A 16,626-nucleotide genomic window follows, 5' to 3' on the forward strand; every position below is an offset into this window, starting at 1 on the left:
AATATAATATTAATATCATATATAAGTAAAATAATGTAGGTATACCGAATACACTAAATAAACTTGGTGGCCACCCATCTTTTATCTGAAAGACAGTAATTTTATTTCAGCTTTTTGTCGATTAAAATCGTTTTGTTCTGAAAAATTTGCTTGATCGCTTTGTTTTTTTTTTGCTTTACTTATATTGAATTTTATTTTTGTAGAACCTGAGACAATATATTGCACCACACGATTTTAGTAAAGTATAAAAACTGTGAAAATGGTCAGAAAATCATTTTAGATCGGTAACGAATGTACGGATTTTGTTTAGTACGGAGAGCGATAAAGCTCTCGATTTGAATTCCGAGCAAAATTTTAAGAATAGATAAAATATATAAGGACGATTCGAAAAAAAAAACTGGAAAATATTCAAAAATAATAATAATGTCCACTATTTCTGCCAATAAAATATAGTTTTCTCAGTCTTTTATTTGTCTTCCCAATAATTATTGGCGTTACGTCACATGCTGTCACGGCAATAAATTTAGTGTATGGTTTTGTTATTCCGCAGAATATTTTGAATGCTCACTATCTCTATAAATTCAATGACGGAGAGCGCCAACTCTAATGTATTAGTATTTTGAATTATTATTCATTATTCATGCTAATTTCAATTAATTAATTATTTTTAAAAATTTCAATTAGTTTCTACGTGTGCATACGTTAAAATTACTTGCGATATTGCATCTATAGATAATATTTTGAACAGAACTCAACCAGCAGACCATATTATATAATAGACGTAAACACCAGATGTTTTATAATTTAATAGAAAATCCACAGAGAAAACCATTAGAAACAAAGAACATGTGATTTTGACATGAATCGAAAAAGTGTAGGCATGTAGAAAATAATAAAAAACGTCACGCGGTTGCCGATATAGCGCGGTACGCGTGAGGTGACCTCACTGTTGTTCTGGCTATTTCGACAGATTTTACTAACTGACAATGTTCGTTTAAAGGTTCAAAATGTGCTACGGGATGGGAGCATCAGTCTGGTAACATTTTAAATACCAAGAAAAACGACATTAAACACTATTTCCTATAGCGACAGCTTACTGTGACAGCGCGTGATAGCACATAGCGTTATTATAATGTATTTTAGGTATTAGGCACCCGGTAAGAACAAACAAGTAATGTTTCCGATTTTTTAATAGTTACTATTAAGGATACACAAATCAAAACAGCCAAATAAAGATATTATGTTTTTCTTTTAAACTACAGTGCTCAAGAGAAAGTCAGTTGGATAAAGTCATAGATAGCATCCATACAGACCCAAGTAAAGAAGTCTCAGTTTTTTTATGAAACCTCTTCACCATAAGACGATATCTACTTCAATAGTTGGTTATAGTTCATTTGACGAGAATTCCACTTATACATTGACACTTGAAAGTGTAGCTATACTAAATGGACACTATAACAATAATAAGTTAGTTACAAGTGTTGAGAAGTCCGAAATATTTTACAACAAGAAAAGAAAATCGTAACCGATTTACCTGATAATTATTCAGGGCACAAAGATAACAATTGTATTTATATTTGCTATGTAGATTTTTATTATTAAGAAATGAAAAATGAAAGGATGTTGCCAGTAAAGGATTTAAGATATACGAATATTCTTTAAAACTCTTTTATTAATAATATTGTGTTATGTGGTAAACTAAATATAACATAAATAATTATAAATATATATGCAGATGTCTTATATTCACTCACAGCTGATATCCTATTGGAAACCCTTCGTGTCCTGGAGCGGAGCCTTCCCATGACGTCTTCGTTGACGCCTTCAGGCCAAACTTCGTCTCTGTTACCGGGAAGGTCTGTCTCCATCGTCACTTGACCGCCACTTTCCTCACATGGCTCCGAACGCATTTCGAAGGACCGATAAAGGACCCCAACGGTAATTATCAAAACTTCACCATATCACTCATCAATTATTTCAATACAAATTGTTTTAATTACTCACTGTTATTAAATCATTCAAATTAGTCATATTATTATATAGTACACAATTATTAATATAGGTACTAGGTACACGAAATTGGATAATATAATAATTACTATTCTAGTCTTTGACGTAGTTTTAATGTAAATTGTCACATAAAGCTATTCTTGATATATTGTATCAAATAATAACTTCTCGGCCATATATATTATTAGTCTATAAACTTGTAAGTTTAAAACTTAGTGCATTAAACGTATTATTGGCGTAATATTTGATTAAATATTTACTAGTATTTTAGTGAATTTGGGCACTAGACTTTTGTGTTAGTTGCCTGGAATGTTAGGTTATTATTAGCATTTAAAAATATGCAAATATTGTCTCATCTTCCGAGAAGATTATACTCTTATTATGTTGAATGAAAAAAATATTTAATTGTGACATTTTTTTTACCAGTGGCGGCTCGTCAAATAACAACAACCGAGAAAGCTTTTCATTTTGATTAATTATATTCGGCAGAATTTAGAGAGATTTATTTTCAAATGATGCCGTAGGTTGTATCTTGATTATCTGAAAATGAAAGAAAAAAACGTGTTTGTCAATTTAATTGTATGAATTTAAAAGCAGAGCAGACAGATAAATATAAACAATTCTCTGACAAAGGCCAGTAAAATACTTATACTTGGATGGATAAAGCTGTATTGAAATTTGATAATTTCACAAAAATTCACATTGAGTTGTGATTTTTGAAGGATTTTTAATGCCACACAAAATTCTGAAATGAATTATGTCACTCATGATATCATTCCTCGTATTTAACCTAGTTATATCGTATAAAATACCGCGTTCTCATATTGTAGCGATTTTTTTCGTTCAATGTTGAACCGGTAGTTGTAATCAAGATGGTATCAAGTCATACAGACATTTTTTACGTTGATAACACCTTAGTTACTCTAGGTAACTTGCTTGGCAAACAGTTAAGTCGAATGCTGATACACTGTTGAAACGACAAACGTAGAAAGAACCTCGACTTCGTTCAATTCAACTTACAAGTTGATCAATTATTTGGATCCCACTTATCAATTGACTTTCAACCAGTGGTGAAGGGTGGAAATAGGCTGTTAAGATTTGACATAAATTGTCCACAATAAACTTTGTCAGCCATACGTTTTTGTTTTCATTGAACGAAGTCTACAATGTATAGTGTTGGTTAGTTTTTTTGTAAATTCAATTAAACACTGTGAAAACCATGCCATAAAAGATAATAGTAAAAAAAATAATCGTTTATCTATAAAATATCTAAAATTATACCATTAAACCATACATTATTTTGGATATTTTATAGACAGAATAATATTTTTTATCTTCTATGGTTTGGTTTTGGCAGGGGTTAATGAATTTAAAAGAAACTAACGAACAACATGTCTAATATTGTATTCTCAATTCAACGAGAACAAATAAGTACGAATGAAAAAGTGTGCACTATTTTTTCGAATCGCCCATAACATACCTAAACTATTATGGTTAAGTTTAGGCAAAGTTTAATTGATTTTGAAAATCCAACCAGCACCATCTGTAAATTATAGTCTTAGTTCAATGAAGACAAATATGAATTACCGACAAAGTTTAATGTGCACTATTTATATCGGATCTTAACAGCCTACCTCCACCCTTCGCCACTGCTTTCAACTGTCATTAAACATACAGTTGAACGAGAACGTTGAACCCCACGTGAGAATGCAGCACAAGGGACAGTTTACTGACAAGTATATGTACACTCTTAAATCGTAATCTCAGAAAAATATGACAAAAATCTGAACGAAAATAATTTTGTTATGCTGGGGTGTAGGTGAATTTATACACGGAGTGATCACGTGGCAACAGTGATAGAATCTCGAATAGCCTACGTTATACGGCTACCTACTCTATTTATTTTTGTGCGAGTTTGAATTGAAAATTATATACCTATATTGTGCATGTTCGTACAATATAATATTTCTCAGTAGAATTCTGAAACGACTTGCTTGGGCTATTGTGAAGAGTGAGCATTAGAATCAAAGCGCAGCGTATCTAGGTGGGGAAAGCAGTGGAAGTGGTGAGGCGTGGTAAGGTCGTAAGCGGGATATGAGCGGTGCTCATTCGCATCGGGGAGTCACGGACTTTAGAACCCCGTAGCGAGTCGCATAGGTCCATCGTTCATTTTGCAGGGTAGGCAGACGTCGCATACAGACAGTATGAGAAAAACAATACCAGTGGTGTGATGCTAAATGTGCCGGGTCGCTGTTGTTTAAAACCCTAATCATTCCATCCTATCCTCACTTTTTTAAAAGCACATTTTTAACAAGTAATTGAACGGTTAGGTAGGTACCGAAATTTTCAAAACATAATCCGATAGGATACAAAAGAGCAAATTTCTAAGTGTTTTAGTAAAATAATTAATAATTAATTTTCTTAATCTTTTTGGAATTGGACTGACTAATCGGTTCTCTTGCATTTAATGGACAGTTTAACTACATATTCTACTATTTACGAGATATTTTTTTATATTGAATATTGATGGAAACTGTCTGAAGAAGAACTTAAAATGCACTTTCTTGTGTATCAACAGATAGATGTCAGTAGGTAATCATAATGCTGAATAAATGGTTTCTCCTGAAAATGTTCCATATTCAAATTATTATTTAACAAATTATAGATGCACTATGCTTCGATATAGTTTTGAAAATGGTTATCACGCGGATAGCACGATTGCAAACCGCATAAGATAACTGTTTATTCAATGTATCAATAGTTATTATTTTTTTAGTGTAACACGGCGTGCCAACACCTGTTTATTTACCTGCCCAGTAATCTAGCATTTCAAAATGTCAGGACGGCACGCTCGAATGTTTGCCTGCACAAAATTGTGGCCAGGCGCAAAATCAATATTGTATGTTCACTTGCATAATATGCACTAGACCTCGAAACTCATACCGATATACCTAATCGATAATTCCGAATAACAACCAATAATTCCATATCCAAACACTTGAACTATTCAATGCCTGCATAATATTTAATGCCAATAGCAAAGACTATCTGTTGGATGATTATAACATGCGAAACGAAAAACAAACTTATTTTAAAATATCTCAAAACCATAGGTACCTATTGGAAAAAAGATGATACCGGACAAGATTCGAACCTGTATCAATCTAATTCCGGTCAATATCCTTTACCAATTGTGCCACCTGCGTCGGCTTTAGAGACAATTCGGCGCCGGGTCAACTGGGCGCCATGCAATCGAATGCAATTCGAAAATAAATAGACGTTCGTGAATTATAGCTAGATACTGTTAAACTATATATTTGATATTATTATTTATAGTTAAATTATTATATTATTATTTAATACCTACATAGAATTTAAATATGCACACGTAAATAGTGATTTAATTGTGGATAATGTTTAAAGTCCAACTAGAAGAGAGTTCTTTTATTACCGCGTTTTTATTAGCTCGTATTCTTGTTTGTCCAGTACACATTTTTTCTTGTGTGTCTAGTCCTAGCAACTAAATTATTAATATGTGCGTTACTATGGAAATAAATATGAAATGGTAAAACGACATTTCAGTATACTATATTTATTCAGTATTTCTATCAAATATAAAAAAAAGTATTTATTAATACATAGAATTGTCAAGTTTATAATTATGATTCAACAGAAAATTTAAAAACGTGGTATATAAAAAGTTCTTTTTATCTTGTAATTATTTTTATAAAAAGCCTCAGGCTAGTACAGTGGTCGGCAAACTCATTTGTCAACAGAGCCAAATATCAACAGTACAACGATTGAGATTTGTTTTGAGAGCCAAATTTCTTATTCTTAAATTATATAATAATATATGTAGGTACAATGTTTATTAAGTTGATATCATACGTAATAACGATCTTATTTATTGATAAAAATTAACTTGTAAGTATGGTATCCATAAAATTAAATCATGACAATGACTGATAAACACTCAATGTGAATAGTGGTCGTGCATCTCCTTGGATAGTTTGGGAAGTCAGGTTTGCATGTTGTTGTTTTTAATTTTAAGCACAATTCCAGGTTCTCATCAATAAGACACGACTTCTCAATTTACTCTTGATTTCCTCTCTTAGAAATCTCCTTACTAACTACAAAACTTGCAATAATAACATATTGTTGGAAGATTGTCTTCAGTGATTAAATACAGAACTTGAGTTATCTAGACTCTTCTAAAGTTTCTCAACTGCTTTCTTCCTTGCATCACCGACATGATATTTAGTACTAAATGACGTGACAGGGCGTGTTTAGTTGTAAAGTGTCTTTCCAAATTTGACCTTTTTGTTATGTACCAATTTTTCCCGACAAATAATACAGGTCGGTAGGCCATTTAAGTTTTGAATAAACGCGAAAGTCTCGGTCCATTCAACTTTAAATTCACGGTTTTCATCATCCTTTTTTCTTTGCTTCTTCTTTGTAGTCATGCTAAATAGGGCAGAGGGCATTTTTGGAAGAGCCGCACTCAAGGAGCCAAAGAGCAGCATGTGGCTCGCGAGCCACGGTTTGCCGACCACTGGGTTAGTAGATAGAAACTGATTAAAATTCCTCGTCTGCTTTCTGTATAAAATCGTAACGAACGTCTATTTCCTTTATTCGACAGTGCGGCGCCCAATTGTCCTGGCGTCCACTTGTCCATTCCTACCTGCGTCCTACCCATACGTTAGTCCAGTATTAATGTATGGGTGCTAAGAAGGGAATCAAGGTTCTAAGCTAAACAGCACAACTCGGAATTAAAAGATGTTTGTTGGGCATATCGTGCAGAGATCTAAAAAGCAACAAACATAATAATAAGTATGCGTAAAAGAGCAAACCAAATTGGCGGACATACGACAAAACCTCGAAATGGAGATGAGCAGGTAGAACGCTGAACAAAACAGATAATCTAGTGGTACCCAAGAGCACACTGAATCGGTGAGACAGTCAAGATCATCAGATGACCAGATGTATATGGCGACGATAGATTAAGAACCAAGAAAAATGGAGACACCGAGGAGAGGCCTTCATTATGCTGTGTATAGATAGTAGCTATTATGATGATACAAGAACAAGAGTATTACAAGCAATATCTGGCGAATTCAGAGCAGATATTTTGCAATAGCCATTAATTTACCATATAGCAGTGTTGACGAACCTTTTTACGTGCACGTGTCAAAATTTCCCAAAAAATATGTTTTTACTATCTGACGTGCCGAGAAGTTTTTCATTGAAAACATGAAAAAAGGTTTTTAAGAATTCTATTGAAAAGATTTAAAAATTATAATAGAGTTTTTGAGATTCTATCTTTCACCGTGTTTATAGCCGAAGGCATATCTTTGGTTTTTTGAATAGTTTTATCCTTGTTTTCATAATTTTCAAAGAGATAGTGCGAGTATTTTATCTACGTTTCTTTCATATATTCCCCATCACAAAATGGTTTTACATTTTTTGCGACTACGTTTGAGGCAACATAACAAGCAACTGTTATATTTGAATGATTCTATCAAAATTTCTTGAGGTTTGTTGATTCATATTTGTATCTTACATTGCCCGACAAATAAATTCTTTTTGTTCGATCTTGATATTTTCAAGGAGTGATTTATGGTGTCTCATAATACTACTTCCTGGCGAGGTTTAGCATAAAACTGTCCCAGAATACAAAATACATACTGCTTTATTGCCCTCGTTAACCATACCATACTCCTACTTTGAAAGTCTCTGCTGCTTGATTCTTATAATATTTTTTTTCCACTAGCCATATTATTAAACAGAATTTGTTAAATTAAATGCATGCACCTGTCTTCAATAATATTTGCTACAGTGAACATCAGATGGAACTAATAATTATTATAACCAATAACAAACACAACCTCCAATGCTAATACAATTTATTGGCTTTAAAATATATCGGTGTACGGAAAGATGAAAAATAAAGTCCGGAAATACTATGATTTTTTTAAATTTGTAAATCGTTCACGTGCCAGCTAAAATTTCGTACGTGGCATCTCTGGCACGCTTGCTATATGTTCACCAACCCTGCCATACAAGATATTATGCATTTAAATAAACTCACAGATATTTTGATGTATAGTTACATAATTTCTAATAATTCTTAGAGCATTCGAAGCCATTCATTGGTCAGCGTATTGATACTAAATGGTATGCAGGCAATGAGGTATCGACTGATTACCTAATCTTTATGCAATGAATTTTTTTATTGGGTTTGGTCAAACTGAAGGTGGGAAATATACGATTTTTATTTTAGAGAACGTCTCCATGAGTGAAGTGAAAATATAAACATTATTGGTTATTATAATAATAATAATAACAGATTGATCCATCTAACAGTCAATCTTCTGTACTGGTGGATTGGCATTTAGCCCCGGGACTCCAAATGAAGAGGACTTAAATCTGTTTGGCATTGGTTCCTAAAATAAATTCCGAATATAATCGATTCGCGTCATGTACCTAATCCACGCTGACAATAATTTATGTAAATTATTCAAATTTAATTGAAATAAATGAATGGTTGGCTGTTAAAAACCGTTGAACCGAAAAAAGCTGGAACAAGTAAACAGGATAAAAGAACAATCCATCTGTATTTTCAAATAATTAACTGTCACAATATATTATTATTCCACTAATCACTGCTATGAATTATTAATGTACGAGTATAACATCGCTATGCCCATTCTGTGGAGTATTTTTCAAAGACGATTCGTCCGCCTCTTTAGCTCAGTGGTAGAGCACTGGTCTCGTAAACCAGGGGTCGTGAGTTCAATCCTCACAGGAGGCACATAAAAACATTTTTATTCATTATTATTTTCCGTTTTCCACTGCGACACAACGTTTTAACTAGGTACGTATGTCATCTTAATCCATACTAAGTTTAATAAATAGTAGTTTAATTGGTATGGTAATAAAAAATATGTGTGGGGCTAAGCATAAACGTTATAAGTTAAACTTTTTGTTTTTATTTTAATTTTCTTGTACTTAAATTATAAAATAGTAATTTTCATATATTTTTTAAAAATTGTTTTGGTATTTTTTATCGTGTTGAAACAATTATTTAGTTTTTGAACAAACATAATTTTGAAAACACTTCTGAGAAAATAATATGATATAACCAATAAAAAAATCTTTTTGAAAAAAATAAGACACCCCGCAGGAATCGAACCTGCATTTTGTCGCAATTAAGTATGACTCCAGTAGCATAGTGGTCTATTGCGTGGGTGCGATACCCGAGAGATACAGATGCGGGTGTCTTACTTTTTTCAAAAAGATTTTTTCTATTGATTATAATATATTTTCTCAGAAGTGTTTTCAAAATTATGTAAGTACCTATGTTCAATAATTAGAATAATTATTCGTTGAATAAGAAAACAGTTGATTAAAATTTATTTAGTCATTTTTGAAAATACCTGAATTCAATATAATTGTTTCACATAATATGAAATAATATTTAAGTAACTACCTACAACAATTTTATTTCTCATTCATTTAATATTAAGGGGGAGAGGCATGCCAGCAGATAACCTAGCGGAAAAATACGAAGCTTGCAATTTGAGAATATAATGGCGTAATAAAACGAAAACAAAACTTGACTTAAAAAAATCTTTTTAATGTTTTCATATACATAATATTTATTATTTTATTAGTATTTACATATACAGTTGATATTGTAAATTATCAAAAAAAAATCTCAAATTGCAACCTTCGTATTTTTCCGCTAGGTTCTCTGCTGGCATGCCGCTCCCCTTAATACAAACTAATAAATTCAACACATTTTTGATTTGCGTCTACAATAATAGTTTTCTGTTATATAGATATTAAAAATATGTCACTAGAAATATGACTGGAATGGGGCTTTCTTTGATTTTTATTTCGTTTGTCAAGTAATTAATTAATATTCATAACCGGGGCTTCATCACAGATTGGCGAAATTCACTTTACCAAGAATTAATTATTATCGTGTATACTGTACAGCACGTGCAAAAAAATCACTAACAAATAAATGCATACCTACATACTTTTCGATGAGGATTACTCAACTAACTAACCACAAAACCATTTAGGTAACATACAGGGAACTCAGAAATAGTGGGAACTGAAATACCTAACGGGTAAGTGGTAGCAGGTAACCGATCTCGAGTAAGGAATAATCCGGGATAAACTTAAACAGGTATCAAGAATACGTCATCCACGTCGGATACTGACAACTGCTCTCGGTTTATGCATTGATGCTCATTTAAAACCGAGAATATAAAGATAATCGATTTTTTTCGTAAACTGTATACTTAAGAGAAAAAATTGAGCAAAACTTTTTAATGTAAGTAATAATTTTGGTGTTCCACGAATCACCATCTATAATCATGTTACTAATATCATTGCATTGATTAATTTGAAAGCTAGACGAATTTAATTGGTGGAATTTGAAGCACCTCGATTAATGTAGTTATTATGATTAATTTTCATGACTCATATACGTATCGGCAGCTCAAATAATAAGAGCACTCATCCGGACAGGCCTCCGGAGGGGTGAGTTCAAATCCCACTCTAATAATTCTTTTCTAATATGTATAATTTTGAGGTTATTCAAAATTATGTAAGTATCACTTTTATAATATATCACAACTATTCTAAAAAGTATGAACTTGAGAACGGATATTTTAAGCTTTTATTATTTTTATTGCTTTGCGCCCCGACCCGTGAAGGTTTGGCGCCCTACAATATGGAAAATTATGTTAATTAGTAATGTAGTTACCTACGTGTATTGTCGCGTGTCCGGACATAATATGTACGTATGCAGTTCGCCGTATCAAACTTCACCGTGAAATGTTGTATCGGAAATATATGGTCGTATATTAAAGACCGTCCAAAAGCTTTTTGTCGTATAGTATTGAAATAAAATTCATGTCTAAATAAAACACGGTTCTTGTCGGTTTACAGGAAGCAACGGCAAACAAATTTTGAAAATAGCCGATTTACTGGATTATTTGTTAGGTTAGGTTAGGTTATATTATAGTTAAGTTAGGTTTGGTTGCTAGATTATTAAAAGGTGATATGAATTCATAATTTTTGTCAAAATCAGAGATGACCGTATAGTCTTTCCGATAAGGAAGCTCACGGTGAATTGTGCTACGGTAAAATTTAATAAAATACGTACAATTTACATGTAACCGTAATGTCGTTGTATCAGTGATAGCAGAATAAAGTTAAGTTAAGTCAGAGACACTAAGACTTAGTCATAACTCAAGACTACCTCAATAATTTGAGTTTAGCGTACTAAAATAACTATATATTATATAATGACATTTTATATATATTAAAGTCATTTTATTCTACAACAATGTATGGCAAAGAAAGTCTCTATCTTATGTCATATATACCTATTATTATGCGATTATCTCTAGATAATATTTCCGATAAAAGAATGTAAGTAACAGGAATCTTTTGCGTCGATCTGTTTGTTTTCCCGGGTTTTATTAAAAATGGAAAGTAGCGGGGGATACTAGAATTGCGCTTCTGTTTGTCTATGGATCGAATAGGTAGATGGTGTAAGATAGGTAGGTAGTCTTTGATCTGAGAAATAAGAACCTTTCGAAAAAATATTCTAAGCAAATAACTTTTTACTGAAAGGCGGAATAGTAAATAATCCCTTAGTCCGACTACTTTTATGTAAAAAAAAAATGGTCTATGGTTATTATCAAAGGCTGCTGGACAATTTTATTTTTTACGCTTATAGAAATTGCATTTTTATACAAAAATGATTTCAATAACTAGATTTTATACCATTAATTGCTGTTGATTCGGTCAATGTGCATCGTTTGGCAGTTTTAAGTTATAGGGAAATAGTACAGTTTTTTTGAAGTTATACTTCTTTTGGCGCGTTTGGGAAATCAGATCACAGTGTATTTTTGGCGTGTGACATGTAACACATAATCACACGAAAAAAAATGCACTCGATTAGATTCGAACCACCGATTGTTCGGTTATCAGCCGAACGCACTACCTTTACGCCACAGTATGAAACTGCAATCGTGACGATTATACAGTATAATATTATAGTTTAGAATTGTTCCATTGCCTAGGCAGCAATTTTATTATTGTCGGCCATTTGCAATTCCTCACATCGTCGGTATAGTGGCAAAAGGCGTTAAGTCAAAAAACCTTGTTTTGAGATAATCGTCTTTTTCTAAATTCAAGAAATTGAAACCTCTCTATTTAAATAGTTTAAACATTTTTACCTAAACTTGCTACTTTATGATATTCGGTAATCATTTATGAATTCGATTTGAGTATTGTCAAGTCTTTTTTATAGTAATAATAATTAGTTTTTTGAGTTTATTTACAAAAAGGTGAATTAGCGTTTTTTGCCACAACGATTTTTGAGTTAATAGAATAGTCAAACATAAAATGTTGTAGTTGAGTAGTAATACATTGGACCCTAATAATAATAGAAACTGGCCAATTTAAAATAAAATAAAAATTAAAACAGAAATAATATTAGGTAGGTGGATACTATTAGGTAATAATATTAGGTAGGTATAGAAGTGATTTGATATTTTTGTATGTAAGATTAGTAATAATCTTGTTTCAAATTATGATACTTTTCATCTTTATTAAATTATTAAATATAAATTTGTGTAGCTAAAGTACTAGGTAAAAATAATAAAAAAATACATTTTTATATAATTTATTTATCAGAAAATTGGATTAGAGGTGGATAGACGGTATGGGGATGATGATTACACAAAAATAATTTATGAAAACAATTAAAATTAACAATTACCCTATAAAATTAATTAAGAAAACTTAAAATATAATTAAGAGATCATTTCCGCTTCATCATAGCCAACCTCGAAGGGTTCGAGAACAGTATTTAATTTATTTATTAGAATCATCGAATAACAGGTGGATAAACGGTATGGAGATTTAAGAAAGAAATTTGGCAAATACTTTCTTTTAATTCATTTTGATAAAATTGGTATTGAGTCCTTGCGCAGTTTGCCGTCAGCAATTTGTACCCTTTGGGTTTTTGGAGCAGCACTGTCTGCATTCCTTAAGATAAAATCCCCTTTGCGCTTGAAGCTCTTTTTTCGTCTTCTTTGGCCATATCCGCCCCTTAATTGGAGCATATGGACACCACGCGGCGCCTCCAAGAATCCTTGTTGCTCGCCAGTCTTTTTGCTTCGTTCCAGGTCAAACCAGCATCCAGTAGCTCCGCCGTAAACACTCTATAGATAGTATTTAGCGGCCTTCCAGGACGCCGGAGTCAGGTCGGCTTGAAGAATAGGCAAGCCAAGTTGAGGTTCTCTTCTGGCATCCGCAGTACGTGGCCGAGCCAGGTCCAACGTCGTCTCTTCACTCTCAGCGTGATGAGAAGCTGTTTGGTGCATTTTCTTATCTCCTCGATCCTAAAGTCATACCACCGTATTCATCGCAAACATCTGTTTTCGAAGCTCAGTATACAGTTGCTCTGAGCCTTCGTAAGGTGCCATGATTCGCTACCGTAAAGCAGCACCATCAGAATGCAAGCGTCAAATAGGCGGCATTTGGTTTTGACGGAGTACAATTGTGAGTCCCAGACATTATTAATATTGTCTCCATCCACAACATCACTTTGGTGTGCATCATCTAAAATATAAATAAAACATATGCGTTAGTAAGGATGTCTTTCCGATTACATAAAAATACGCCATAGAAACGTGATATCAGTACATAAATAATCAATAATTGTAGAGCAAACTTCATTTTGAGGTTATGTTGAATTAAGTTGCTTACCTTTTACATGCTCCCTTATTTTATTCTGTTGCCCATACAGAAACATAATATTTTCCAATCTTAAATTATACACGTCGATAAAAACGATTATACAATAGATTACAAGCACTATTGTAGAAAACATGAGATATATAAATACGCGCAAAACGTCATCATTCAGAACCAACTGTCAAATGGTTGCAAGCTGTGTGTGGCATAGACAATAAGTCAATATAAATAACGGACAAGTGACTAGAAGCTTGAAGCCAAATAACGTTAAGTCATCTTATTGTTATTTGCCACTATGAAGTATGAAAGAAAGTGACTTAATACGTATTGAATTCTTTAAATTATGTCACAACTACACGGACTTTGGCGGAGCTTGTTTTTTCAGACGATAGAGCGTGTTAAACTTTATCATTCTGCATTCATAACTCAAATCAGCCAATTTTTGACTTATCGTCTTCTGCCACTATACCGACGACATAAACAAACTATTAAACGTCAGAGTGACAGTTGGTACTTTAATAATAAAAACAACGAGAAACCATTATATAATTTAGTAATATAAGTTTAAGTGTATAGAAATAAACCAATGGCGTTCCATTAAGCGGTCCTTCTTCTTGAGTGTGTAATTTAACAAGATAATTAAGAGCTAGTCAAAGAATCTAGTTTATCACAATTTTTGTTTTGTTACGCCAAAGAAGTATAACTTCTAACGCGCGTATATAAGTACCTACACACACCGATTTTTTTAAAATTACTAGTTAACATTTCGTCTTATCTATGGAGCCATCAACATTATTTTAAAAAAAGTTTCTGTGGTTCACCAGCAATGAGCCAGAGACTTTATGGACTACGTTTGTCAGCGAAGTCAATTCTGGGAACAAAATTAGGGAAAGAAGTGTTAACTGAATTTGTTTTATTTATTTAACGAATGAATGAGTAAGACAAACGTCTTGATAGGTTGAAATCTCATGGAGTTACATAAAAGTATAAAATGGCCACTGGAATGAAATTATCGAGTCCTGTTTTCTCCCACCCGTCTCGCGCAATTGAGAACCCGACTGGTTTTACCTGATATAAGCCGTCAATAGATTCTTTTACCTATATCATGGTGGTATATAATTTTTGTTTCGTTATGTTTATGTTTTCATGAGCCGGCTCTAACATTAAAACTCGTCTCGCCTGCAACGTGTCGAATACGTTGATGTGACGTCATCGTTATTCACAAAACAAACGTTGATAAATAGAGCTCCAGATTGGTCGAATGCAACTTTTTAGTTTGAAAAAAAAACATCTGCTTTTGCAATCGACAAGTTGCGTGCTTCTCGGTCTACGAGTCGAAGACGCAAGGACGCATACAAATACCTACGAACTGGTCATTCCTATACGGGCTCACCGATCGCCGCATCCAAATATCTATACGTTTCGAAGATTACGTGCGACTGTCGCTAGGTAGATGTGCGCGGTCTTCACATGCAACACCGAATCGACGTTCTTGGAAGGTTTGATTTATGGCTGTGCGGCAGACGAGGCGAGTTTAGATGTGATAGCCGGCTAAGTTCTAATGTAACACATTTTTGGACGCCGATAATTATTATCTAGAATGAATTGTTCAACGTTCAACAATCGCACTTAGGTATGGTACAAAAAATGACTAAATTGATTAAGCACATTACTCGAAATCCTATGGATGTGGGCTTACGTCTCGCCAGGTACGTATATTTTTTGAAGATTTTTTTAATGTATTTCCGAAGTATATAGGTATGTTTAATAAAATGTTACATTTACGAATCATGTAAGTTATTCAGATCAACAAAAAAAAAATCATATTATTATGTGTTAAATTTTCTTTCAAAGCTTGGGTATTTAAAAAAACAATAATTATAAAGTACCTACTTTTAGATAATTAATCGTTTTACTCCGAGGATAGCACGCAGTAGAGCTGGAGGTGAAGTATTATAATATCGAAGTGGAGCAATTAAAAAATTATCTGCTCCAATTCCTTGACTCACATTGTTTCAATGAACTCTCCCAGTTTCATTTGTTTGCGTTTTCGAATAAAAATATTATGAAATCCGTCGACAAAGTTTAAACGTCATTGTGAATGCATTAATGGCTTTCAGCAAAACGTATTTTCACCGAACGATTTTTGTTTGAAACATTCCACAGCTAATCCGCCCTCAAAGTAAAGAGGAAAATTGCAGGATTTCATTGAAATTGCAGAAAACATATTTTCAACGGACGGATTTTTAAATATTGAATTAGTCGGTAAAATACCACGTAAATCACCAAATATTTTAAAATACTACCAACAAAAGATATTAGCAATCGCATATAATAAACAGAACATAATATACAAAAAATAAACATAATATCGATTGCTTTATTAAGCTAAATGAAAAGATTCTTAAAAGTATATTATTATTATTATAATCAGTATTCAAACAAAATTTTCTCATTGAACTGTTTGCTATTATCAATAAAATTCAGTGCGTGTACATAATTATGTACGCGCGTTAGAAGTTATACTTTTTTGGCGTAATAAAACGAAAACAAAACATGACTTTAAAATTTTTTTTAAATGTTTTCAGATACATAATATTTATTATTTTATTAGTATTTACATATACAGTTGAAATTGTAAATTATCAAAAAAATGTCAAATTTCATTTTAGGTATGGTCCCAATATTGAAGCTTGATTTGATATAAATAAAAAGGATTTCAAGTTGTACACATTTATATTTTTATAAAAATCGATGTTTTTTTTTAATAAATATTAAAACGATTAATTAGTCAAAAATCTACACGGTAAAAAATTGAAAACATAATAA

General features: G+C 32.6%; 1 non-coding gene across 1 annotated transcript; it reads left to right on the forward strand.

The window, feature by feature from the left end:
• Window positions 1-8,749: 8,749 nt before the first annotated feature.
• On the forward strand, window positions 8,750-8,821 carry TRNAT-CGU (transfer RNA threonine (anticodon CGU)). The gene has a single exon. It is a non-coding gene; the product is annotated as a tRNA-Thr (tRNA).
• Window positions 8,822-16,626: the final 7,805 nt, after the last annotated feature.

The sequence above is a fragment of the Rhyacophila brunnea genome, unplaced genomic scaffold (assembly GCF_057557595.1).
Source record: "Rhyacophila brunnea isolate RB1 unplaced genomic scaffold, BYU_Rbru_1.0 scaffold_9, whole genome shotgun sequence".
NCBI classification, from domain to species: Eukaryota; Metazoa; Arthropoda; class Insecta; order Trichoptera; family Rhyacophilidae; genus Rhyacophila; species Rhyacophila brunnea.